Source organism: Phaseolus vulgaris, unplaced genomic scaffold (assembly GCF_000499845.2).
Source record: "Phaseolus vulgaris cultivar G19833 unplaced genomic scaffold, P. vulgaris v2.0 scaffold_26, whole genome shotgun sequence".
Taxonomy (NCBI): Eukaryota; Viridiplantae; Streptophyta; class Magnoliopsida; order Fabales; family Fabaceae; genus Phaseolus; species Phaseolus vulgaris.
The window spans coordinates 258,668-285,321 of record NW_027174094.1 but is presented as its reverse complement, the minus strand read 5'-3'; positions in this window follow the sequence as shown (position 1 = coordinate 285,321).

The window sequence follows — 26,654 nt, the reverse complement described above, 5'->3', positions numbered from 1 at the left end:
CATTCATCTGCGCGCTTTGTGGGTTTGCATAACTGCTTTGACCTTAATTTCTGCTATTGGGTTTGTCTGAATGTAGGATCAGTGATGGATGCTTCGAAAAGGATGGTTTTGGCGAAAGCGATGAAGGCTGCCCGTGCCGCCAAGGCTGACGCCTCCTCCGCCCCTGCTGCTGACCCAAACCCTTCATTAACCTTGCCCTTACTGCCACCAACCACTACCGAAGCCCCACTAGGCTCATCTTCACCATCCTCACATAGCCCCGAGGCGCTTCAAACACCCGACTCTCCTCCGCCCATCGTCGTCGTCCCTCTGGCTGTGGCTTCATCACCGGCTCCAACCCCCCTTGACAAAGGAAAGCGGGTTTTGGAGATTATATCCGATGATGAGGACTCTGATGGCGTGGCACCCTTCAAGAGGAGGAAGGCTGCGAGGGTTCCCATCCTACCAGCGGCATCGCCCCAGGGAGGGGGTTCCTTCAGGGACAACCCTCCGAGTGCTACTTCTCTTCCTCCCATAATGGTCCAAGAGGAAACAGGTGAAGGGGCCAAATCTGCTCCACCCCCGCCACCGGCAGAGGTCTCTGTTTCTCCCGGTTCCGTCGCCGCCGCCGCCGATCTTATTGCCATCCCTCCTCCAATTATGCATCTGATGAGGGGCTTCAGCAGGGGATCAATGCCAGAAGGCTCCGACAGGAGGGAGGGAGTGCCCTTCTACTTGGGAGCCTTCTTGGCCGTGGCCCTTGACTGGCGTGCCCAAGCTAGAAATGCTGTTTTGCAGACACAAACCCTCCAGGCCATGGAAGCAAGGGTGGCTGCTTTGGAGGAGGAAAAGAAGACTCTGGGACGCCAAAACGAGGCCTACCAAGCCTCACTGAAGTTGGCGCAAGAGGCCAAGGAGGAGGCTGAAAAGCAGCTAGGTGAGGCGATGGAGCTACAAACCGACTTCTACGCTCGGGAAGTCACCCTCCAAGTTCAGGTAACAAGCCTCCAAGACATAGTCGAAGCTTACGAAGAAGTTTAAAAGGACTTGAAGGAGTGATGCTGTGAGCAGGCCGATGAACTGGAGCGGATGGAGGGGGAGATGGCTACTCAGGCCAAGGCTTTGGGCCTTCTCCAGGTTGACCACGACAAACTGCAGATCGAGGTCAACCGGCTCCGTGTGGAGAAGGAGGTTTTGGAGAAGCAGGTAGCTTCTGGGGACGTCACCATCGAGGAGTCGGAGAAGGACAAGAAAACCCTTATCAATGACATGGCGGGCACCTTCGAGGAGGGGTTTAAAGAGGCTCTGGCCCAGGCCGTCTGTGAGAACCCGGGAGTCGACGTTTCCAACTACGATTCCACTCATCACATCGTTGACGGGAAGGTCGTGCCCTTGGAGCTGGATGACTGAACCGCCGCCCCCAACCACCACCTTACTCCTTTGCACTTTGTCTTGTTTTTGTCCCCCTTTGATGAACTTGTAACTTCTTTGAACCTATCGGTCCTTTCGTCACAACTATGGATGACAATTTTCGTACCTTTGAGTTATCGAATTCCGTCTATATGATTTTACCTTCATCTTTCGCCATCACGTGCTTCGATTACTTTGCCTGTACTCTACCCGTTTCTTTCTCTGCGTTGGGCGACCCTGTATGCCCGGTGCCTTGCCCCTATCGTGATCCTCGGAAACTGTCCCGCCTTCGTATCTATGAGGCCTCTGCCTCGTGAAGGCGTCAGTGGCTTTACCATTGCCGCAACGCAAAAGTTGAGACTTACTCTGGGTCCTAAACACTTGGGATAAGGTCACGCGTCGATGCCCACGCCCATGGAGAGGCTTGCCTAACGGAGCCGTATCGTCCATGGGGTGTCTCAGACACCAAAGCAATCTGTCCCTTGCTTCTTGGTGCCCGGCGCCCACGCCTAAGGAGAGGCCTGCTACAGCAGCGCCGTATCGTCCTCAGGGTGTCTAAAAACGCCGAGTGCTGGGAAAGCTCGGAGCCCTCCAGGGGGTCGTTCCCTCCATGGTCTTTCCTTCCCATGGGTGTCGGGGAACAACCCTACCAGCGGTTCACTCAGCATTTGGCGATCTCGTCTCCCTCCACAGTCTTTCCTACCTGTGGGTATCGGGGAGGCGACGCCGCTAGTGACTAGTTTTAACTTCTTCGATTTCATCTCCCTCCACAGTCTTTCCTACCTGTGGGTATCGGGGAGGTGACACTGCTAATACTTGGATTGGCGATGCCCGCAACGTCTCAAGGTGGCGTCGCCTTCCCTGGCGACGCCTTGGGCGTCTCACGCTGGCGTCGCCTTCTGCGCCTTCCCTGGTGACGCCTTGGGCGTCTCATGCTGGCGTCGCCTTGGGCGTTAACTTTACCTTGGCATTGACTTTAACCTTGGCCCTGGTCGACGCCTGGGGATAGCGAAGAGCTCAAGGTTTCGCCTGTGCTATCCACGTGGCGCTTCTCGTATGGCTGATGGGACGTTCAGCCACTTGACTTGGTCCTTACATTTTCTGAGCCTCTGACCCACTCTCGACGGCGTATCGTACCCTCGAGCATACGACGTTTTCTGAGTGTTAACCAGTGGTGCCAGGGTCATCCTCCCATCCTCTGCCACGTGGCTCGATCGCACGGTGCATCCATTTGCGTCGTTTGGCGCTATAACTGCAACACTTCCATTTGCGTCGTTTGGCGCTCTAACCGCAATATTTAGTTCTTCAAAATCTTGAACCTGCCCTCATCATTTCTGCGCTTTCGTAACCTACTTGCACCCTTTCTCTTCTCGCGAAGAGTTCTTCTAGTGTTCGTTCCAACCAGCGTTTTACCCTCGCGTTACCAGCAGGCCACTCTCCTCCAGACCTCCCAGATACTGTTCAGGCATGTCTTCTCGTGTTCCTCCCCCCAGGGTTAACCCCAAGGACCTGTATACTTGGGCCTCGAGCGAGCTTCTTGACGAGTGCTCGTGCTTGCTTTCTACCCGGGCCATAAGGGAACACAAAGGGGATTCGTGCTCCTATGATCACCGTGCCTTCGCAAAGAGGCACGACGACGATATTGCTGTGCTCCCTTGCACTTTAGGGGGGCCAGTATGCGGAGACGAACGGGCCAATGACGGGGTCCCCTTCTTTTATTTCTATCAGGTGGTTTTCAAGACCATCGGCGTGCGCCTGCCCTTCTCCAGGTTTGAGAGGGAACTGCTGACAGAGATCAATGCTGCTCCGGCCCAGTTATATCCTAATAGCTGGGCTTTCGTCAAGGCTTTTGACATCCTTTTTGGTTTCCTGGGTTGTGCACCCTCGGTTGATATCTTTCTTCACTTCTTTGAGGTGAAGAGGCAAAGGAATAACCTCTGGGTGACCCTCAGTAACGTTCCTGGTAGGGTTCTCTTGACCCCTTTCCAAAACTCCTTCACTGGGTGGAAGGGCAGGTTCTTCAAAATCTGTTGCTCTGATCTCGTTCCCTCCGCCCTAGATGGTTTTCCACTGTACTGGGTGAGGGAGACGAGGTCCCTCAAATCCAAACCCTTCAAGAAGCTAGCCCCGAATGACCAGGTGGTTTGCCGGATCCTTGCTGAGGCGGGAGGTTTCGACTCCGCCACCTTGATTAGTTTGGAGTTCAACGCCGGAACCCTAGAGAAGTATATATGTATGAGTTGCTGCCCTAGAAACTTCCGCCTTTGGTGCTTTCTAACTGTGTGTGTTTTGCTTCATGGTGTCTCTGACACATTCATCTCCCTTGGTGCAGGTTCGAAGATAAACCAAGAGCGGAGGTCACAACTTACCCGGGCTCTGCGGACTGAGAGCGGGGCTTCGTCTTCCTCCCGTGCCGACTCCGGCGGCCACTGAAGAGTGGTTCGTTTGTGTTTTTTGTATGAGCGCAGGGCTTGTAATGTTTGCCCTATTCGCATTACTCCCATTTATCTCGAACACTACTTGTAAATTTAACTCTACTATACCATGCTTGGTTTCCGTAACGCCGCTTTACTTTTACACACACCTCATATACTGTGCGTTTTTCCTCCGTCATGTTTCTTAGTGGCGCCTGCACTTGGGCGACGCCTTCTACCTTGGCGACGCTTTCTTCTTGGCGACGCTTTCTCTTGGCGACGCTTTCTCTTGGTGACGCCTTCTTTCTTGGCGACGCCTTCTTTCTTGGCGACGCCTTCTTTCTTGACGACGTCTGTCGCCGCTTCGAATAGAAAAAAGATAAAGACTAAAAACCAAGGCAAGGTTTTTCTCGAACTTCTTTTCTCTTTTATTCTGGTGACCTCATTAAAAAACCCCCGAAAGGGAAAAAGAGTGTCCCCTTCAACAAGATCGTTACATAGCTGCTATATTGTCGCTCCACTCTTCATTTTACTGCTTCAGCCTTTATTCTGGCCTCCTCCCTGGCTTCTTCTAGTAGGTCCAGGTTCACCCGCCTTTCTTCATTGGATTCCTCCACCACAAAGTTTTGGAAACGTGGCGAGCTTTCGTGTATCTCTACTGGGATCATCGCATCCGACCCATACACTAAGCTGAAAGGCGTCTCCGTGGTAGAAGATTGGGGCGTGGTGTGGTATGCCCATACGATCCTTGGTACTTCCTCCGCCCACGCCCCTTTGGCCTTCTCTAGCCTTCTCTTTAGCCCCCTCAGCAAAACTCTGTTTGCTGACTCTACTTGCCCGTTGGTCTGGGGGTGTTCGACTGATGCGAACACTTGCTTGATGCCTACCTCAGCGGACAGGTTTCTCAACTGCTGACTGGCAAACTGGGTTCCATTATCGGATATCAGCCGCCTAGGTACGCCAAAGCGACACACAATGTTCTTCCACACAAAGTGTTGCATCTTGTGCGCAGTGATCTGTGCCACGGGCTCCGCCTCTATCCACTTGGTGAAGTACTCGATGGCAACGATCAGGTACTTCATCTGCCTTATCGCCAGTGGGAACGGACCTAGGATGTCAATCCCCCAGGTATGGAAAGGCCACGGCCTGTATATGGATCGCAGCTCTTCTGGCGGCGCCTTGTGCCAGTCGACGTGTTTTTGACATTGCTTACAACGCTGGGCGTGTCGCACGCAATCTTCCTTTACTGTTGGCCAATAAAAACCTGTGCGTACTACCTTAGAGGCTAAGGACCTTCCTTCTACGTGGCTCCCACAAATGCCTTCGTGTAGCTTCGCCATTATTCGGGTACACTTGTCGCCGCTCACGCACGTTAAAATAGGGTGGGTGAACCCGTGCCTGAACAACACCCCGTCCACCAGAGTGTACCTTGCGGCATTTCTCTTAACCTTCTTACCCTCTTCAGGCTCCACTGGGAGAGCCCCATCCGCCAGGTATCGTCTGTATGGCGTCATCCAGGTGTCTCCTTCGGCTAAGGCACATATCAGCGTCTGCCTCCCTTCTTCGGGCGTGTCCGCGTATGCGCTGATGCGGGGCGTCTTCAGCGTATCTTGGGTCAAAGAGCGATGACTCCTTGGCCTCCCTCTTGCTGTACAAATCTGGAGGACATCCACCCTGTTATCTTCCACGAACTTACGCGGAGCTTTGAGCGTCTCTTGGATCATTGTCCTCTGTCTACCCCCTTTGCCTGAGCTGGCCAGCTTGGCAAGCAGGTCAGTTCTGGCATTCTGTTCCCCTGGGACATGTACTAGCTCAAGAGCGCTAAATGCTCCTCTCAACAGTTGAACGTATTGCAGATATGCCGCCATCTGTGGGTCTTTCGCCTGGAACTCACCCGACACTTGCCCTGTAATCAGTTGGGAATCACTCTTTACCAAGAGGTTCTGCGCGCCCATTTCTTTAGCTAGGAGCATTCCTGCGATCAGGGCTTCGTATTCAGCCTAATTATTACTTGCCCTGAAGGCGAAGCGCAGAGCTTGCTCGATCAACACACCATTGGGTCCCTCTAAGACTATTCCCGCACCACTTCCCTGCTGATTGGAGGAGCCATCAACCGAGAGTAACCACCGCGAGCCCGCCTCCTCCTCTTGTTCACCTCCGGGCGAGAGTTCTGCCACAAAATCCGCGTATACTTGCCCTTTGATGGATCCTCTAGGCTCATACTGGATGTCGAATTCTGACAACTCCACTGCCCAGCGCACCATTCTTCCAGCCACGTCAGGCTTCTGCAGCACCTTCTGTATAGGGAGGTTTGTCATCACTACCACTGTAAAGCTGTGGAAATAATGACGGAGCCTCCTGGCTGAAAACACCACTGCTAACGCTGCCTTCTCCAGCGCCTGGTATCTTGTCTCCGCGCCTTGTAATGCCTTGCTCACGAAATAGATGGGCTTTTGACTCTGGTCCTGCTCCTGGACCAGCACAGAGCTGATAGCCCGCTCTGTCACCGTGAAGTACAGCCGGAGGGGCACGCCTGTTACCGGTTTGCAGAGGACCGGTGGCGTCGCCAGGTATTCTTTCAACTTAATGAAAGCCGCTTCGCATTCGTCAGTCCATGCAAAGCGACTATTTCTCTTGAGGCACTGGAAATATGGGTGCCCCTTCTCTCCCCCGGCAGAAACAAACCTTGAGAGCGCCGCCATCCGCCCCGTCAGCTGCTGCACTTCCTTTACTGACGTCGGGCTTCGCATGGCGATAATCGCTGCGCATTTGTCGGGGTTCGCCTCTATTCCCCTCTCCGTGAGCATGAAACCTAGGAACTTACCGGCCTCTACCCCGAAGACACACTTCTCAGGGTTTAGTTTGAGGCGATATTTGGATATAGTGACGAACAGCTCCTCTAGGTCTGACACGTGCTGTGCCCTATCCTGCGACGCCACTACCATGTCATCCACGTAGGCGTTTACATTCCTTCCTAACATGGGCGCTAGGACCTTGTCCATCAGCCTTTGGTAGGTGGCGCCCGCGTTTTTCAGCCCAAAAGGCATCACCTTGTAACAGTAACTGCAAGTCTCTGTCATGAATGCAGTTTTGCTCTCATCTCTCGGGTGCATTTTAATCTGGTTGTATCCCGAGAACGCATCCAGGAAGCTTAGCACCTTGCAGTCGGATGCACTATCCACCAACGCGTCGATGCTGGGTAGTGGGTACGAGTCCTTCGGGCACGCCTTATTTAAGTCCGTGAAGTCCACGCACATCCTCCACTTCCCATTCGCCTTCTTCACCAGGACAACGTTGGCTAGCCACTCAGGGTATTGAATCTCCCTGATGTGGCCAGCACTCAGTAGCTTTTGCGTTTCCTCCTTTACCACCAGCTGCCTCTCTTCGTTAAACTTTCTCCTTCTTTGGCGCACGGGGCGGACCGTGGCGTCCATGCTGAGGTGATGACATAGGAAATCCGGGTCGATGCCGGGCATATCCGAGGCAGACCATGCGAAGGCATCCAAGTGGCATGAAATCACCTCTGCCACCCCCTCCTGCTCTTCTTGGCTCAGCAAACGCCTTAACTTAAACGTTTTGCCACCAATCTCCCTCTCCACGGCGTTAGCCGCCTGTCGATCCCTGCTATTATCCTGAATGGGCGCCGCCTCTTCCACGGGCGCCGTATCGTCAGGTCCCTCCTCCATGAGTGTATCTACCTCGGGCGTCGCCCTCACGGGTGTGGCCTCGTCAGGCGTTGGCCCGGCGGGCGTCACCGCAATCATCGATGTGTCCACACTGGGCGGACACTCAAACACCATGAACACGCTTTTCTTTGTTTTCAGGCTGTTTTCATAACACTTCCGCGCCTCCTTCTGATCCGACTTGATAACTATCACCTTGCCGCTGAGGTCCGGCAGCTTCATCTTCATATGGCGCGTGGAGGCTACTGCGTTCAGCCTATTCAACGCCGGTCTGCCCAACAAAATGTTGTAGGCGGAGTTGGCATTTACGACCATGTACCGAATGCTTTCGGTACGCGAGGCCTCTCCATCCGTGAACGTAGTCCTCAACTCGAGGTAGCCTCGGACTTCCACCTGGTTATCCGCAAACCCATATAGGCACCCTGTGTAGGGTCTCAAAAGGTTGGGAGACAAACGTAACTTGTTGAATGTCGAACAGAACATGACGTCTGCTAAACTTCCCTGGTCGACAAGAACCCTGTGCACCTTTCTTCCAGCCGTGACAACCGAAATGACCACGGGGTCATTGTCATGCGACACCACGTCTCGGAGATCCCCTCTCGTGAACACGAGTTCCGATTCCCACGGCTCACCCGAGATCCTTTCTTTGATCGAGTTGACCCCCCTCGCGTATTTCTTTCGCTGGGAGGCGGTGGGTCCTCCGCCGGAAAAACCTCCAGCAATGGTGTGAACCTCGCCGAGAACGGGCATCTCGTGCGCTTGCTCTTCTGTTGGCGCCGGCAGGGCGGCGGTCGCGGCGGATTCTGCGACGTAATCCTTCAGAAACCCGCTTCTCACCAGCTCATCAAGCTGGTAACCCAACGAGAGGTAGTTGTCAATGTGATGACCAAAGGCCTCGTGGAACTCGCACCAAGAGTCTCTCCGTGGCCCTAACACCTTGTCAGTTTTCGCTGGTCGCCTCAACCTCTCAGCTATATTAGGCACGGCGATCAGGTCCTTCAACTCCACTACAAAGTTGTATCTCGCCGGCCTTGCCCTCTACCTAGCCGAGCGATCGCCCCTTGCTGGACCCCGGGGCTGGGGTTTTCTGGCTTCATAGGGGCGTCTCCCCTCTGACTTCTTCCTTCCCGTCGTTGTCTCGTTGACCCTGACGGGCTGAACCCGCGTGTGCGCCCTCGGGCGTGAGGGCACAACGCTGGTTCGCTTCTCGCACACCTCTCCTTCGGAGGCGATTTGTTCCACTGCCCGACGCCGTGTGTCAGCAAAAGTCCTTGGGCGATTGCGAATAATAGATTCGCAAAAAGGGCCGGGACACACGCCTTTCCTGAAGGCATACACAATCATGGGCTCCTCCGACGTGCCCACTTTCACCACTTTGGCCCCGAAACGGTTGATATACTCCTTCAAACTCTCCCCTTGGTATTGCTTCATGTACCGCCCTGGTAGTCGGAAGTGATGACGTGGCATCAAGCTACAGTATAGGCGTGTGGACAAGGCGCCAGGTTGGCTGAAGGGAAGGAAGTCGGGGGGCTCGTGAAGTCGCCAGTTATTAAGTTGGCGTGTTCCGATCTCCAGCATACCAGAACCGGCGATCACCAGGTTGGAGATGAAGTCGCCAGATGTAAACTCAGGCGACCTTGAGATTGGAGATCGCCAGAGAAAGCACATCGCCAGAGATGAAGGTGGTGCAGATTATGAAGGCGGCCGGCGAGACCACAGGGAAGGTGTATGAAGGCACCCTAACTCGCCAGTTCCAGTAGAGATCGCACTCCCAAGTTAGCTATGTACTGGGCAGTACCATGCATAGGTAACTTAGCAAAACGAGAGTAGAAGCAGCGCCCAAGTCAAGGAGGCTCCAGATGATGGCACTTGTACAGTTGGATGCGAGCCACGTGTCCAGGTCTGTAACTGCCAGGAGAGAGAAAGTAACCAGGTATATAAGAGTTCTCAACGAACTTTCTGAGGTACGCACGTTCAGAATACATTCTTTACGCTTGCGAGTTATAGAGCTTACTATGAGAGAGGATTTGCACGGTTCTTGTTCTCTTAGTATTTGGTGATTCGGTCACTGACTTGGGCGTTGGAGTGCGATCGGCCGCAGCGGCGCCGCTCTGTTTCTTTTGCAGGTTCTTGAGGTGGATCTCGTAGAGGAACGGAGGTTTGAAGCGGTGCACACGTCGATCCTTTGACGAGGCAGTTTCCAGCGTTCTGGTCAACAGGCAGGATCATCAGGCGCCCACCGTGGGGCCGTGTAAAACTTGCTCCCACCCACAGCGTGAGTTCTTGGAGGTTTTCGAAGTTTTCTGCGTGGTTGTGTGCTGGTGCAACCATCGTTCGCTGTTTGCTTGAGATTTGTTCGGTGAATTCGCGTTTTACACCGTTTGTTTGGGTTTTCGATCGGTGAAGTGAGGTTTTCCTGCTGTTTTCGCGCGATTTGTTCGGTGGAGTTGAGTTCTTTCACTCGTTTGGTTATCCGTGGGAAGAGCAGTGGTTTCTGGTGAAGTTGCAAGTTCTTTGAAGATTCGCGGTGTTCTTGAATTTCCTTGCGAAGTTTCGCGCAATTTCTTCCGATTGATCGCTGAATCGATCGTAGCTGAAGCAAGTGTTGTTTGCTGCATTCTGTGATTCGCTGAGTTTCATGAGAAAAATGAAAAGCAATCGCTCAAGTCCAGTTGCGCCTGTCGCTGCTGAAGGCGCCGCTGTGATGACCATGGCGCAGATGGCAGAGATGATGCGTTCGTTGCAGGCAACTGTGGAAGCCTCACGCATAGAGCAGGCGAGAATGCATGAGGACCTGGTCGCCTCTCGCGCCAGGAATGAGGAGCTCAGCAAGGTGACTGAGGAGCTGCATCAAGCTCTTCAGGAGCAGCAAGGGCGTTCTTCTGCTGAAGAGGTGGCGCCGTCATCGCCACCTCGTGTTTTACCTATGCCTTTTGTTCAGGCGATTACTGACACGCCTATTCCTACGAGCGTGGTTCCGGTTAAGGCTGTCTTTACCGGCGTGGAGGATCCAGAGGCTCATCTAACCACGTTCCATACGCAGATGATGCTGTCGGGAGGGTCAGACGCCGTGTATTGCAAGATGTTTGTGAGCACGCTCCAGGGAACGGCATTGGAGTGGTTTGTGAGCCTGCCTAACGGTCACATAACCAATTTTCAGCAGTTCTCGAAGGTTTTCGTCGAGCAATACATCGTAAACAAGGCACCGCCCAGGGTGTCTTATGATTTGTTTGATATAAGGCAGTGCCAGGGAGAGTCCCTCAGAGACTACCTGAATCGCTTTGGAGCGCAGATGCTCAGATCGCCGGCCAAAGATGAAGAAATGCTGGTCTATGCATTCAAGAAGGGCGTGCTGCCAGGACCATTCTGCGAGGCCTTGATCAGGGCTCACCTTGCAACGTTTGCTGAGGTCAGGCGACTTGCGGTGGCTCACATCGCCGACGAGAGTGACGTCGCTGAGAAGAGAGGGAGCGTGGCTCCCGCTAGGCCACGCGCCCAGACCTGGATCCAACCGCAAAGGGTACTGGAGACAGCGGCGGCGGCCAGGAAGGACCAGAGGACTCGCCATCCTTATGATAGGAGGAACAAGGGGAGGGGCCAGGGACGCCAGCAGCCAGCACGCCGGGAATACAATCGCCCGCCTAAGCACAAGTTTGTTATGGGATTGGCGGACCTGATCGCCATTCCCAATATATCTGCTAGGTTGAAAGCACCTGAGAAGGTGGGCGACAAGGTGCTGGGACCAAAGCCAGACGCTTGGTGTGAGTTTCACCAGGGCTTTGGCCACACTTTGGACTCGTGTTTGTCCTTAGGGTATCAGCTCGATGATCTGGTTAAGAGCGGGTTCCTAAATGACTATCTACTGGACAGAAGAACGGGGGGAGCGTCGAGTTCCCAGCCAGCAGGTGGAGAAGCCCAACAACGCGAGATGCCCATCCACGGGGAAATCCACACCATCGCAGGAGGCTTCTCAGGTGGTGGATGCACCGCATCGCAGAGGAAGAAGTACGCGCGGTCGGTGATGACAGTGGATATGTTTGAAGATCACTCGCCGGAGGTGGACATTACATTCACCAAGCAGGATCTTCGGGACGTTGTGCCCCATGACAACGATCCCATAGTCATTTCGTTGATTACGGTGGGAAGGAAGGTCCACAGAGTTCTGGTGGACCAGGGAAGCTCGGCAGACGTGATGTTCTGGCCGACTTTCACGCAGCTGGAATTGCCCCTTGACCAGCTAAGGCCCTATGGAGGGTGCCTATATGGGTTCGCTGGTGACCAGGTGGAGGTCAGGGGGTATATTGAGTTGAGAACCACGTTTATAGATGAGGCTGGTTCAAGGACGGAGAAAATCAAGTACCTCATCGTAAACGCTCCTTCAGCATATAACATCCTGTTGGGAAGGCCCACGCTTAACAGGATAGGCGCCATTCCGTCGACTCGGCACATGAAGGTAAAGTTGCCGTCTATGGAGGGGGTGGTGATCACGATCAAGTCTGATCAGAAAAAAGCGAAAAAGTGCTATGAGAATAGCCTGAAAAACAAGAGATCAGTGAGTTATGTAACAACCACCCCACCTCCCGGTGTGAAGCCCAGATCGACGGTAGTGGAAGAGACCGTCGGAAGGGACGTGGAGATGGTGGACGCTGAGCTGGTGGAGGGAAACGCTGGTCTGGAGGAGGAAGAGGCGCGGAATTGCCCTGAGGAAGCGAGAGAGCAGGGAATCGCCAGGGCGGTGATCGCCCGAGAATCCAGGCCAAAACCTGTCGAGCAGTGGCTCGAGAAAGAGATCGGGGGAAAGATCTTCAAGCTAGGAAGATCTCTGGAGGTCGAGCTCCAGGACCAGATCGCCAAGGTGATTGAGCGGCATCTGGACGCGTTTGCATGGTCCGCCTCGGACATGCCCGGGATTGATCCCGACTTCTTGTGCCATCATCTGGCGATGGACAACTTGGTGAGACCAGTGCGACAAAGAAGAAGAAAGTTCAACGAGGAGAGGAGGCAGGCGATTAGAGATGAAACACAGAAGCTCCTTGCTGCAGGCCACATCAGGGAAGTCCAGTACCCTGAATGGCTGGCGAATGTCGTGCTGGTGAAGAAGAGTAACGGGAAATGGCGCATGTGCGTCGATTTCACCGACCTGAACAAAGCTTGCCCAAAGGATTCGTATCCTTTGCCAAGTATAGACGCCCTGGTTGACAGCGCTGTAGGGTGTAAGTTGCTGAGTTTTCTGGATGCCTTCTCAGGGTATAACCAGATTAAGATGCATCCCATGGATGAAGAGAAGACAGCCTTCATGACGGAAAGGTCGTGCTATTGCTACAAGGTGATGCCGTTTGGGTTGAAGAACGCGGGGGCCACGTACCAGAGGCTGATGGATCGAGTACTGGCACCAATGCTGGGAAGGAACGTGCAAGCGTACGTCGATGACATGGTCGTGACCTCGCCGGAAAAGAGCAAGCACGTTGCTGACTTGGAGGAATTGTTCACGACGATCGCCAAGTTCAGATTGAAGCTGAATCCGGAGAAATGTATTTTCGGCGTGGAAGCTGGGAAGTTTTTGGGTTTCCTCTTGACTGAAAGAGGCATAGAGGCCAACCTTGATAAGTGTGCCGCCATGTTGGCGATGAGGAGCCCAGCTACGGTGAAGGAGGTTCAACAGCTAACAGGTCGGATGGCAGCCCTGTCCCGCTTCGTGTCCGCCAGCGGAGAGAAGGGCCATCCCTATTTTCAGTGCCTGAGGCGCAACAATAAGTTTGTTTGGACGAAAGAGTGCGAGGAAGCTTTCGTCAAGCTGAAGGAGTATCTGGCGAGCCCGCCGATTCTGTGCAAACCGCTGGTGGGAACCCCTCTCAGGTTGTATTTTGCTGTAACTGAGAGGGCGGTGAGTGCGGTGCTCGCCCAGGATCAAGGTCAGGCTCAGAAGCCTATTTATTTTGTGAGCAAGGTGTTGCAGGGCCCCGAAACGAGATATCAGGCCCTGGAGAAGGCTGCGCTGGCTGTGGTATTTTCGGCGAGGAGGTTGCGCCACTACTTCCATAGCTTCACAATACTGGTGATGACCGACCTGCCCATCCAGAAGGTCTTGAAGAAGCCTGACGTTGCAGGAAGGATGGTGAAGTGGGCAGTAGAATTGTCAGAGTTTGATATCAAATATGAGCCCCGAGGCCCGATTAAGGGGCAAATCTTTGCAGATTTCGTGGTCGAGCTCTCATCTGAGGCAACGCGAGTCGAAGGGGACGATTTCCGTTGGGTACTTTCGGTGGATGGGTCGTCGAACCAGCAGGGCAGCGGTGCTGGAGTCATATTGGAAGGGCCCAACGGCGTGCTGATCGAACAATCTCTGAGGTTTGCCTTCAAAGCCAGTAACAATCAAGCAGAGTATGAGGCGCTGATCGCCGGAATTTTGCTGGCCAAGGAGATGGGAGCTAGGGTGCTGATGGCTAAGAGTGACTCGCTGCTAGTCACAGGGCAAGTAACAGGCGAGTTCCAGGCTAAGGATCCACAAATGGCGGCCTATCAGGAATATGTGCAGGAGTTGAAGAGTTCTTTTGCCTCCTTCGAGGTAGTGCATGTGCCCAGAGAGCAGAATGCCCGAGCTGACTTGCTAGCTAAGCTCGCCAGTTCAGGCAAGGGGGGTAGGCAGAGGACGGTGATTCAAGAAACTCTGAAGACGCCGAGGGCATTTGTGGCAGATCACCTGGTCCTTCAGATAAGCAAGTCGACGGAGAAAGCCGCGAGAAGCCATAAGTCCCTGACGCAAGAAACTCTGAGATCGCCGAGAATTAGAGCATGTCGGGGAGAGAAGGTGAACGTGATGCAGGTCTGCGCTACCCATGAGCCAGACACTTGGATAACACAGTACAAGCGGTGCCTGGCGGATGGCCTTCTCCCACTGGATCCGACTGAGGCTAGGAAGGTAAAGAAGAATTCTAGCAAGTACACCCTGATTGATGGCGATCTGTACAGGTTTGGGTTCACTCACCCGCTCCTGGAATGTATACATGGCGAGAAGTGCACGAGAATCATGGCGGAGCTCCACGAAGGTATATGCGGAAGCCACGTCGGGGGTCGAGCTCTGGCCGCGAGGACTCTCCGTGCAGGATACTACTGGCCATCGATGAGAGAAGATTGCAAGAAGTATGCCCAATGTTGCAAACAATGCCAACAGCACGCCGATTGGCATAAGGCGCCTCCCGAGGAGTTGAAGTCGATCTATAGCCCTTGGCCGTTTCATACCTGGGGAATCGACATCCTGGGACCTTTCCCGCTGGCGATCAGGCAGATGAAGTACTTGGTGGTGGCGATTGAATATTTCACCAAGTGGATCGAAGCAGAACCAGTGGCCCAGATCACCGCACACAAGATCGAAGGTTTCGTGTGGAAGAACATCGTGTGCCGGTTGAAGAAGCTTTGCGAAGGGGTGGGAATTCAACAAGTGTTTGCATCCGTCGAGCACCCTCAGACAAATGGCCATGTGGAGTCAGCTAATCGGGTGTTGTTGAGAGGTTTGAAGAGAAGGCTAGAAAAAGCCAAGGGAAGCTGGGCTGAGGAGGTGCCCCGTATAGTCTGGGCATACCATACCACAGAACAGTCAGGAACCCATGAGACCCCGTTCAGCGTAGTCTATGGGTGTGATGCGATGATTCCAGTAGAGATTCAGGAGAGCTCGCCGAGATTCCTGAACTTTGTAGAGGAAGACTCGAATGAAGAGAGAAGGTTGAACCTGGATCTACTGGATGAGGTTAGAGAGGAAGCGAGATTGAAGGCTGAGGCGGTGAAGAGGAGGATTGAACGAAGGTACAACTCGAAGGTGATGCCAAGGCAATTTAGAGAAGGCGACCTGGTGATGAGAAAAGCCCACCAGTACGAGATGGAGAATAAGCTGTCGCCTAAGTGGACTGGACCGTTCAGAATAACCGAGGCGCTCGGGAACGGCGCCTACCGCTTAGAGACGCTGGAAGGAAGGGCGATTCATCGCACTTGGAACGCCACGCACCTGAAGTTGTACCATAGTTAAGAGCTTTGTAAGTAAAGACAAACACAAAAGTTACATTACAATGTCTCTGATAAAACAGTTTGAAGGGGGCACTCTTTTTTCCCTAAGGAGGGTTTTTAATGAGGCCACCCAATAAAAGAAGAGTTTTCGAAGTATAAGGCGTTTTCAGATTGCATGCTTGCTATTTTCCAAAAAGTTTTGAAGAAGGACCTTGTCACTTATACGTGATTTAAGGCGAGTAAAGATATATTGCATGCTTTCTAAAAAAAGTTTTTAAGTCCTCATCGTTTTTCGGCGATTGGAGGCATCAGTTAAAGTTTTTAAGTCCTCATCGTTTTTCGGCGATTGGAGGCATCAGTTAAAGTTTTTAAGTCCTCATCGTTTTTCGGCGATTGGAGGCATCAGTTAAAGTTTTTAAGTCCTCATCGTTTTTCGGCGATTGGAGGCATCAGTTAAAGTTTTAAGTCCTCATCGTTTTTCGGCGATTGGAGGCATCAGTTAAAGTTTTTAAGTCCTCATCGTCTTTCGGCGATCGGAGGCACCAGTTAAAAGACTTCAACGCCCTCGCGCGTCCTGAGGCAAGTTAAAGACCTCCTCGCCGTCGAGCGAGTGCAGGCGAGAAAGAGTGAAAGTCCTCAGTGTTTCTGGGGGCGAGAAGATGTAACCCCCAGGGCAATGTAGAGGCAAGTGAAAGTCCTCAGTGTTTCTGGGGGCGAGAAGATGTAACCCCTGGGGCAATGTAGAGGCAAGTGAAAGTCCTCAGTGTTTCTGGGGGCGAGAAGATGTAACCCCCGGGGCAATGTAGAGGCAAGTGAAAGTCCTCAGTGTTTCTGGGGGCGAGAAGATGTAACCCTTGGGGCAATGTAGAGGCAAGTGAAAGTCCTCAGTGTTTTTGGGGGCGAGAAGATGTAACCCCCGGGGCAATGTAGAGGCAAGTAAAAGTCCTCCGTGTTTCTGGGAGCGAGAAGATGTAACCCCTGGGGCAATGTAGAGGCATGATTCAAAGACCTTCTCGCCTGTGAGCGAGTTCAGGCGAGTTCAAAGACCTTCTCGCCTGTGAGCGAGTTCAGGCGAGTTTAAAGACCTTCTCGCCTGTGAGCGAGTTCAGGCGAGTTAAAGACCTTCTCGCCTATGAGCGAGTTCAGGCAAGATAAAATCCTTCTCGTCTCGAACGAGTTCAGGTACGGTGTAGAGGGTGGAAGAAGTTCTGAGGGTGGCTAAGGTAGGTTCGAAGAGAACGCCTAGCCACCCGGTCCCTTGCTCTGAAGCACAAGGAGGTAGAGAAGGATCCGAAAGGCGTCTCTACCCCAAGATCAAAGAATAATGGCCAAGGCGTGAAGCCAGAAAGAAGCTGATCGCCAAGAGTTGTTGGCGACCAGGAAAAGTTTAAACAGAGGCGGAAAAGTTAAAAGGCCCGTTTTGATGGAGCAGATCGGGTGAAGGGAAACTTCAGTTTCACCTTCTTGAACAACGTTGTGTAGACGAAGCAGAAGGGCCCGTCAGCACTCACCTTGTCATCAGCACAAACGGGCAGATCAGGGGTGCAAGGCAGCACTATCATTTTCTCATCGTGCTCCTTATGAAACGTTTGGTTGGGCTCATCCCCCTTTGTCAGCCGCAAAACTGCTCCAGCAGTGTTCACAGAGGATGTCTCCCTCGGAAGGGTCGAGTTGGCCCAGGGATACAGGGTTTTGAAGTCTGGCAAGGGAACGGGGGCTCCTTCGGCGATGGGTGGAGTCGCCTGGGCCAGGTTAGGGCGGGACGACGCAGGCCTCTCAGCCTGGGAAGATGAAGCGCCACGAACTCGTGGTGGGTCGTGTGCTTGTGAAGGGGGGTTTCGTGATGAAGGAGGAGGATTCGGGGTGATCTTTGTGCGAGTCATTGTTGCAGCTGCAAAGGAAGAAGAAAAGGAAAAATGATCAGGGGTTACAGAGGCTGACTCGATCATGGAAGGAAGGTGAAAAACGAACGAACGTAGGTTCGTTGCGATGATTGACGAAGCCCTAAGTTACGTAGAAGGAGAAATGGAAAAAGCAACCCACAGCGTATGCACCAGGCAGTTACAGGATGATGCGAATCGGTTAAAATGCAAGAAAAACCAGCAAAAGAAGGAAAGTAGGTACCTTTTGATGATCAGGAAGACGATGAAGGATGATGGGGATTCAGAATGTTGGAGAGCGCTGAGAGTTTTTGCAGAAGAAGGTTAGAGCGTTCGTGAATGCGAGGGAAAGTGATGGAACAGTGTTGAGTGAAAATGGGTTTAAGAGTTTTTTAGAAATGGGTTTGGGAAGCGCAAACGGTGGCTGAAGGTAACCGTTGATGAAGCCACGTGTCGAGCGATGGGTGAGGGGTTTGGTGGAAGCGTCAGAGAAGCAGCAGGTACAACCGCTTGGAATTCTGCGTCAGTGCCACGTAGACCGGTGTTGACGTGACTCTTCTAGTCTTTTCGCTGGACAAGTCTTCGCTTAAGACTGGGGGGCTTGTGTACCGCCCTGGTAGTCGGAAGTGATGACATGGCATCAAGCTACAGTATAGGCGTGTGGACAAGGCGCCAGGTTGGCAGAAGGGAAGGAAGTCGGGGGGCTCGTGAAGTCGCCAGTTATTAAGTTGGCGTGTTCCGATCTCCAGCATACCAGAACCGGCGATCACCAGGTTGGAGATGAAGTCACCAGATGTAAACTCAGGCGACCTTGAGATTGGAGATCGCCAGAGAAAGCACATCGCCAGAGATGAAGGTGGTGCAGATTATGAAGGCGGCCGGCGAGACCACAGGGAAGGTGTATGAAGGCACCCTAACTCGCCAGTTCCAGTAGAGATCGCACTCCCAAGTTATCTATGTACTGGGCAGTACCATGCATAGGTAACTTAGCAAAACGAGAGTAGAAGCAGCGCCCAAGTCAAGGAGGCTCCAGATGATGGCACGTGTACAGTTGGATGCGAGCCACGTGTCCAGGTCTGTAACTGCCAGGAGAGAGAAAGTAACCAGGTATATAAGAGTTCTCAACGAACTTTCTGAGGTACGCACGTTCAGAATACATTCTTTACGCTTGCGAGTTATAGAGCTTACTATGAGAGAGGGTTTGCACGGTTCTTGTTCTCTTAGTATTTGGTGATTCGGTCACTGACTTGGGCGTTGGAGTGCGATCGGCCGCAGCGGCGCCGCTCTGTTTCTTTTGCAGGTTCTTGAGGTGGATCTCGTAGAGGAACGGAGGTTTGAAGCGGTGCACACGTCGATCCTTTGACGAGGCAGTTTCCAGCGTTCTGGTCAACAGGCAGGATCACTTCACATCAAACAGATCGTAGGAGACTGGCGGCGGGGCCCTGTTCGCCAGGTATTGCTCTCTGAACAACTGTGACAGTTGCTGAAAAGAGGTGATATGGCCGTTAGGAAGGCTGATAAACCAGTCCATGGCCATTCCTGTCAAAGTGCTCATGAAGAGCTTGCATCTTGCGGCGTCAGAGCCGCCTACTAACACCATTTGTGTGTGGAACGCCGTGAGATGCGCCTCAGGGTCCTCCATCCCGGTGAAAATCGCCTTGGGCCCTGCGAAGGTGTTGGGGATCGCCGCATCTAGGATCTCCTGCGAGAAGGGAGTGGAAAACTCCCTTGGTGGGGTGAGGTGCTCCATTTCTTCGTGCTCGCGTTGCCCCTGGTTGTTCCTCAGACCCCGGCGCAACTCCTCATTAACGCGACGGAGCTCTTCGTTCCTCACATGCGAGGCGTCGAGATCCGCCTGTATGCGTTCTTGTTCTATCTTCGAATCCGCCATAACATTCTGCAGCCCCCGCATTATCTCCAGGACCTGCTGCATGGACATTTCTTCTCCCGTAGCGCGGTACCTCGTCTAGTGGTGGCCATTCCTCACTGTTTTTTTTTTCAGACGTTATCGTGACTTGATAGATCTTTTCAAACTTGCGATGGGACCAATGTTTTATATCGGCCCCACGGTGGGCGCCAAATGTTCCGTCCGGTTGACCTGGGACGTCTTCGTGCGCGGCCTCAACCGTCTGCTAGGGACTCCTTCCCACTAGTTACCTGTGGATTCCTGCAAAGAAGGACAAAAGGGCGCCCTAGCGGCCGTTTGCACTCCGACGCTCAAGTCAGCCAGCAAGAAACACCAAAATCTTTGCACCTCCGTATCGGAGCACCGTGTATGGCACTCTGAAGGTGGTAAAAAGGAAACTGTATCTAGTGTATCTTTTCTCGTTCTGGACAAAATCCTTCCCTAGTCCCTTGTGCGTAACCTCAAGGCTCGAGCAAGCAACTAGAGTGTTCCTGGAAAATTAGCCAAAAGTTCGAACCCCGTTTCCAACATTCGAGGCGCTATTTAAGCTACTCCCGCATTCAAAGCGCCTTAAAGCGCATTTAATTATAAAACGTAGCGCATTTAAGACGTTTAAACCGATTGGGAGCATTTATAGTACCTTAAACGCTCGAAACGGAAATTGTATTAAATAACCTTAATTACCTTGTACCTGACAAAATGGCGTTTCTAATCTGACCTGGCTGCTGTACACGTGGAGGGCCTCACAACGCCGTGACCCCATCTGGGGGCATTTCTTCGTGTGAGTCCTCCTACCTGGGAGTGCATCTGCGCTAGAGGTGACTTTTTGGGTGCCAACTCATGCCCCCAAACATCTAGTCACTCACTTGGAGAGCGTATCTGCCTTCCTCTCGTACCCCGCACCTGGCTACCCTGGGCGTGACCCTCCTCTCTGGGGTGGCAGGGGCACTTCACGAGTCAGGCTGCCCTACACTGGCGCTATCACTATGGCCGTGAAGCCACCTTTCTCTTCTCTTTATTACTACCCTGGATTATCGGGATTTGAGGCCTTCCCACGGCGTCGCTCCCTCCATGGTCTTTCCTACCCATGGGTATCGGGGAGCCACACTGTGATCGCCTTGCCTTTGTGACATTTGACCTTGGCGACGCCTTAGTTGGGCGACGCCATAACTGGGCGATGCCTTAACTAGGCGACGCCTTGACCTTGGCGACGCTGGCACTTGGCGTCTCTTCACCTAGGCGACGCCTTATGTTGACTTTGACCCCCGACGTTGACTTTGACCTTGACTTTGTCAACGCCCGGGTACGGGACGGTACAAACCTAATTTTATCGGGCCCCACGGTGGGCCCCAAATGTTCTCGCTGGTTGACTTGGTTGTCGGTTGACTCGAATGGCAGCCTCAGGCCCCGCCTGTCTCCTCCTTCAGTCGAACTTCCTTGGGTTGAAGAATGCTTTCTTGTAAAGACAAAAGGGAGCCCTTACAGCCGTTTGCACTCCAACACTCAAGTCAGTAAGGGCAAAAGAAAGAGTAATGTGCGTAAAGCAGTTTCAGTCTTAGAAACGGCGTACCTTGTTAGGGTTCTTACCACCCTATTTATAGGTTGTATCTAGGGTTACTTCTGTGATGCTCCCATGTCTCTGAGTAGGCTTAGGGTTCCTGGGAAAATGTCCCTGCGCCACTATTACACAATCTTAGCGTAACCTGGCGCATATAACTTCCCTTTTCTGGAGTTCATGGACCTAACACCATAGCCGCTAAGGTACCTACTCATGTACCAGCGCAACGACATCATCTGTTTTGTGGGTGCCCTAAGTATTCACGTGCCATGCATGCAGTCTTTCCCTGGAAACCCTAACCCTAGTGGGCCTTAGCGCCTCCAAGGAACACTTGCTTGTGCCGTACCCGAATGTACCATACACACCCCATGCATGATCCTCTCGTGACTTAGTTCTTTTTTATATCTGGGTGTTAACTCATGTTAACTCATACTATTTGTGGGGCCCAGCTTGCGTGGCCCACTATTGCTATCAGGCCCCCGATGTCCGATGTCTGATGTCTTTCTCTCAGGTCGATGGCCGAGGTCTTGACCAGTACAATTGGGAATAGTACGGTTCTTAGTTAGCCTCCCTCTTGCGTGGGAACACCAAGGTCGAGAAGTGTATGGTTCCCAGATTAAAATCCTCCCCTTCCTCTATAAGGCAAGGACGAGGTCAGTAAGAAAACATCTCCCTTGGATTAGAAACACCAAGATTTGGAATAATATGGTTCTTAGTGAGCCTACCTCTTGCGTGAGAACGCCAAGGCTGAGAACATAACTGTTTCGGCTGGTTGACCTGGGACGTCTTTGTGTGCAACCTCACCCGTCAGCTAGGGACTCCTTCCCACTGGTTACCTGTGGATTCCTGCAAAGAAGGACAAAAGGGCGCCCTAGCAGCCGTTTGCACTCCGACGCTCAAGTCAGCTAGCAAGAAACACCAAAACTATACACCTCCGTATCGGAGCACCGTGAATGGCACTCTGAAGGTGGTCAAAAGAAACTGTCTCTAGTGTCTATTTCCTCCCTCTGGCAAACAACCTCTCTCTCTCTAGTCCCTTGTGCGTAATCTCAAGACTCGAGCAAGCAACTAGAGTGTACTATCGGAAAGTCTGCCAAAAGTTCGAACCCCGTTTCCAACATTCAAGGCGCTATTTAAATTACTCCCGCATTCAAGCACCTTAAAGCGCATTTAATTATAAAACGTCCAGCGCATTTAAGACGTTCAGACCGCTTGGGAGCATTTATAGTACCTTAAATGCTCGAAACGTAAACTGTGTTAAATAACTTTAATTACCTTGTACCTGACAAAATGACGTTTCTATTCTGGCTTGGTTGCTGTACACGGGGAGGGCCTCACAGCGCCGTGACCCCATCTAGGGGTATTTCCCTGTGTGAGTCCTCCTACATGGGAGTGCATCCGCGCAAGGGATGACTTTCTGGGTGCCAACTCATGCCCCCAAACCTCTAGTCACTCACTTTGAGAGCGTATCTACCTTCCTCTCGTACCCTACACTTGGCTGCCCCCAGGCGTGACCCTTTTCATGAGTCGTAACTATCCCAAGGGCGTCTTTGGGGCGGCATGGGCACTTCACGAGTCAGATTGCTCTACACTGGCGCTATTACTATGGCCTTGAAGCCACCTTTCTCTTCTCTTTATTGCTACCCCGGGTTATCGGGGTTTGAGGCCTTCCCACGGCGTCGCTCCCTCCATGGTCTTTCCTACCCATGGGTATCGGGGAGCAACACTGTGATTGCCTTGCTTTTGTGACATTTGACCTTGGCGACGCCCTAGCTGGGCGACGCCTTGACTTGGCGATGCCTTTACCCAGGCGACGCCTTACCTTGGCGACGCTTCCTCTTGGCGACGCCCCGCCTCGGCGATGCTCGCACTTGGCGTCTCCTCACCTAGGCGACGCCTTATGTTGACTTTGACCCCGGCGTTGACTTTGACTTTGACTTTGTCAACGCCGGGATACGGGACGGTACAAGAACAGTTACAAGTTAAAATTCACCCTTGCCTCTATACGGCTAGGACGAGGTCAGTAAAGGAGAACCTCTTCCTTGTCTTGTAAGGCAAGGTCAGTATGGTTCCTAGTTATATATCTCCTTTAGCCCTATGTGGAAAGGTCGAGACCAGCTAAGTGAGCCTATCCCTTGTCTTGTAAGACAAGGTCGAGAACAGTGTGGTTCCTAGTTAAAGATCTCCCTTGCCCTTATACGCCAAGGTCGAGAGCAACATCTCCCTTATCTTTGTTTGACAAAGGATAAGGCGAAGTAAGAGTTCAAGCAAGCACCACCTCTACCCTAATACGTCAAAGAAAGGTTAAGGTCAAGCGAGTGGTAAAGAAGCATGCTATCTAAGTTAGAAAGGTCCTAAAACGTTGTTATACTAATTCAACACAAGAGATTGACAACACAAAGGAACAATTCAAGGGAAAGCAAATTTCATATATATATATATATATATATTTACAAAGTTTCATCAGACTGCCAGATAATTACAAGAGAAATCATCATGAGTCAGCATCCACCAGCTGCCCATCCACGACCCTTTTCGCCAACCCAGTTTGGGAGAGGTCCACCCTAGGATGCACACATGCAACCTGGGCCATGGTGTCTGCGAACCCGACGATGTAGGCCTCAGCGACATCCTGGGTAAACTCCTTCTTGGTCTGCTGGAAGAGTTCATCCTTACGAGCTAACTACTCCTTCAGTTTGGCGAGCTGCTCCTCCAGTTGCGATGATTTTTCCTTGAAAACTTCCTCAAGCTTGGTAGATTTCTCCTTTGACTGGGCCACTTCCTCCTTCAAGCCAATCACCTCAATTCGAAGATCCAAGGCCTTGGCATGAGCCCCTATGGCTTCTTGGGACTTCTCGAAGAGGACTTTCTTAGCCGCTAGCTCAGATTTGCGGAGATCCGCCACCTCCATGTAAAGGGCAGTTTCGCGGTGTTTGAGCTCCTTAATCTAAAAGGCGTCTTGACTAGCTGCCTCCTTCAGCTTTTGCATCTTAGTCAGGGTGAGGCTATATGCAACGAGAAAGTCCCCAAGGCACTTTGATGCGTGCTCTTGCAGGGGGTCCTCCGCCATGCTCTCCATCCTCCCTTGATCTTGGAAAGACTGCAGGGCCTGTTGGAGGAAGGTAGGCAGATCAGCAAGGGGCGCCCCACGATCGTCCCTAGAGGCACTCTCCCCCCACCTTCTTGTACCACAAGATCACGAGGGGAAAAGGCACTAGGAGGGTGCTCCTTGAAGGATGGGGCGCGATCATCTGAAGCTGAGTTCACAGGAATCGCAACATCGACTTTCCTCTTCCTCTTGAAGATGAGGCCTGAGCAGGTGTCCTCGTCTTCAGAGGCAGTGGCCTCAACTACTCCCTTTTGCCTTTGGTCTACGGGGGTTGGGGTAGAAGGGCCTGGGGTAGAAGTGGTAGGGGCTAAGGCATAGGCGATAGAGAGGCCAGGAGAAGCCCTGAGTTGAAGAGCTACAAAAGAAAACTGCCTCCTCTTCTCAGCATTGAGCACCATCTCTGCATAAGGCGCCAAATGTTCCAGCCGGTTGACCTGGGACATCGTTGTGCGCAACCTCACCCGTCAGCTAGGGACTCCTTCCCACTGGTTACCTGTGGATTCCTGCAAAGAAGGACAAAAGGGCGCCCTAGCGGCCGTTTGCACTCCGACGCTCAAGTCAGCTAGCAAGAAACACCAAAACTCTACACCTCCGTATCGGAGCACCGTGAATGGCACTCTGAAGGTGGTCAAAAGAAACTGTGTATTGTGTATCCTTTCTCCCTCTGGCAAACATCCTCTCTCTAGTCCCTTGTGCGTAGACTCAAGACTCGAGCAAGCAACTAGAGTGTACTCTCGAAAAGTGTGCCAAAAGTCCGAACCCCGTCTCCAACATTCAAGGCGCTATTGAAACTACTCCAGCATTTAAAGCGCCTTAAAGCGCATTTAATTATAAAACGTTCAGCGCCTTTAAGACGTTTAAACCGCTTGGGAGCATTTATAGTACCTTAAACGCTCGAAATGTAAACTTTATTAAATAGCTTTAATTACCTTGTACCTGACAAATTGACGTTTCTATTCTGACTTGGCTGTTGTTACACGTGGAGGGCCTCACAACACCGTGACTCCATCTAGGGGTATTTCCTCGTGTGAGTCCTCCTACCTGGGAGTGCATCTGCGCAAGGGGTGACTTTTTGGGTGCCAACTCATGCCCCCAAACATCTAGTCACTCACTTTGAGAGCGTATCTACCTTCCTCTCGTGCCCTGCACCTGGCTACCCCCGGGCGTGACCCTTCTCATGGGTCGTAACTACCCCAAGGGTGTCTCTGGGCGGCATGGGCATTTCACGAGTCAGGTTGCTCTCCACTGGCGCTATTACTATGGCCTTGAAGCCACCTTTCTCTTCTCTTTATTGCTACCCCGGGTTATCGAGGTTTGAGGCCTTCCCACGGCGTCGCTCCCTCCATGGTCTTTCCTACCCATGGGTATCGGGGAGCAACACTGTGATTGCCTTGCTTTTGTGACATTTGACCTTGGCGACGCCCTACCTTGGCGACGCTTCCTCTCGGCGACGCCCCGCCTCGGCGATGCTTGCACTTGGCGTCGCCTCACCTAGTCGACGCCTTATGTTGACTTTGACCCCGACGTTGACTTTGACCTTGACTTTGTCAACGCCCGGATACGGGACGGTACAACAATAACACATAAGAACCAACAAAACACACAACCAATGAGAGAGGGGAAACCACCAGGAGATAGGAGGAGCCACCATCTGCCTTTGAAGTCAACGACGGCTGAGTCAACCGGCGAGAACATGGACCATTCGCTTCTTGACCTCCACAAGTTCTCCCAAATGTGGGCTTTGTGATGTGGATGCGGTTTTAAAGATTCACCTAAAGCAAAATGACCCATAATGTTTGCACAAGGAATCAAAAAATTAGTGAAAAAGAAGTTAGCATACACTCTCTCAAGTTTGCATCACTTTTGGTGAAAAGAATCATGAGGAGAACACTCAAAGCACTAAAAAATAATTTTATCCTCTTAAAACGGTCTATCTTGGTGTTGAAAATTTCTCAAGTGAAAGATGACAAAGCCAAACACACTTGATCTCAAAGAACCACAACAAAACTTAAGAAATTTGAAAAGACATTCAAGAAAAGCTCAAAACTAGAAAGCTAAACCAAATTTGTGAAAAAAGATTATGAAAAAACTTCAAAGGAAGACAAGAAAAAAAAGGCACACAAAAAGACTCTAAGATACTTACTAAAATTTTAACAATGAAACTTTCTTTAGAATTTTTTCAAAGCGGTCCACCTTTAATAAGTTGCAGCTGTCCCCTGACCAGCTTAGACCTTACACGGGGTGCCTATATGGTTTTGCGGGAGACCAGGTGGAAGTACGGAGGCATTTGGAGCTGAGGACCACCTTGACGGATGGCTCTGCATCATAAGGTACTTGGTGGTTAATGCCCCCTTGGCCTATAATATCTTGTTGGGGAGACCGACTCTGAGTAGGTTGAGGGCGGTAGCATCGACACGCCACATGAAGATGAAGTTACCAAACCTGAGTGGGAAGGTGATAATAATCAAGTCAGACCAGCAAGAGGCTAAGAGGTGTTATGAGAACAACCTCAAAACCAAGAGGGGAGTGTTCATGGTTGTGAAACGCCCACTTATCGAAGACGACCGCGTAGGAGTCTCTCTCGCGGAAAGCGTTCGGGAGAGGCGACCTGAGCCAGTTGGGAATATTGTGGAGAGACAGATTGAGGGTAGGACGTTTAAACTTGGTAAATCGTTGGACCAAGCAGAGCAAGACCAAGTTGCTGGGGTGATAGCGCG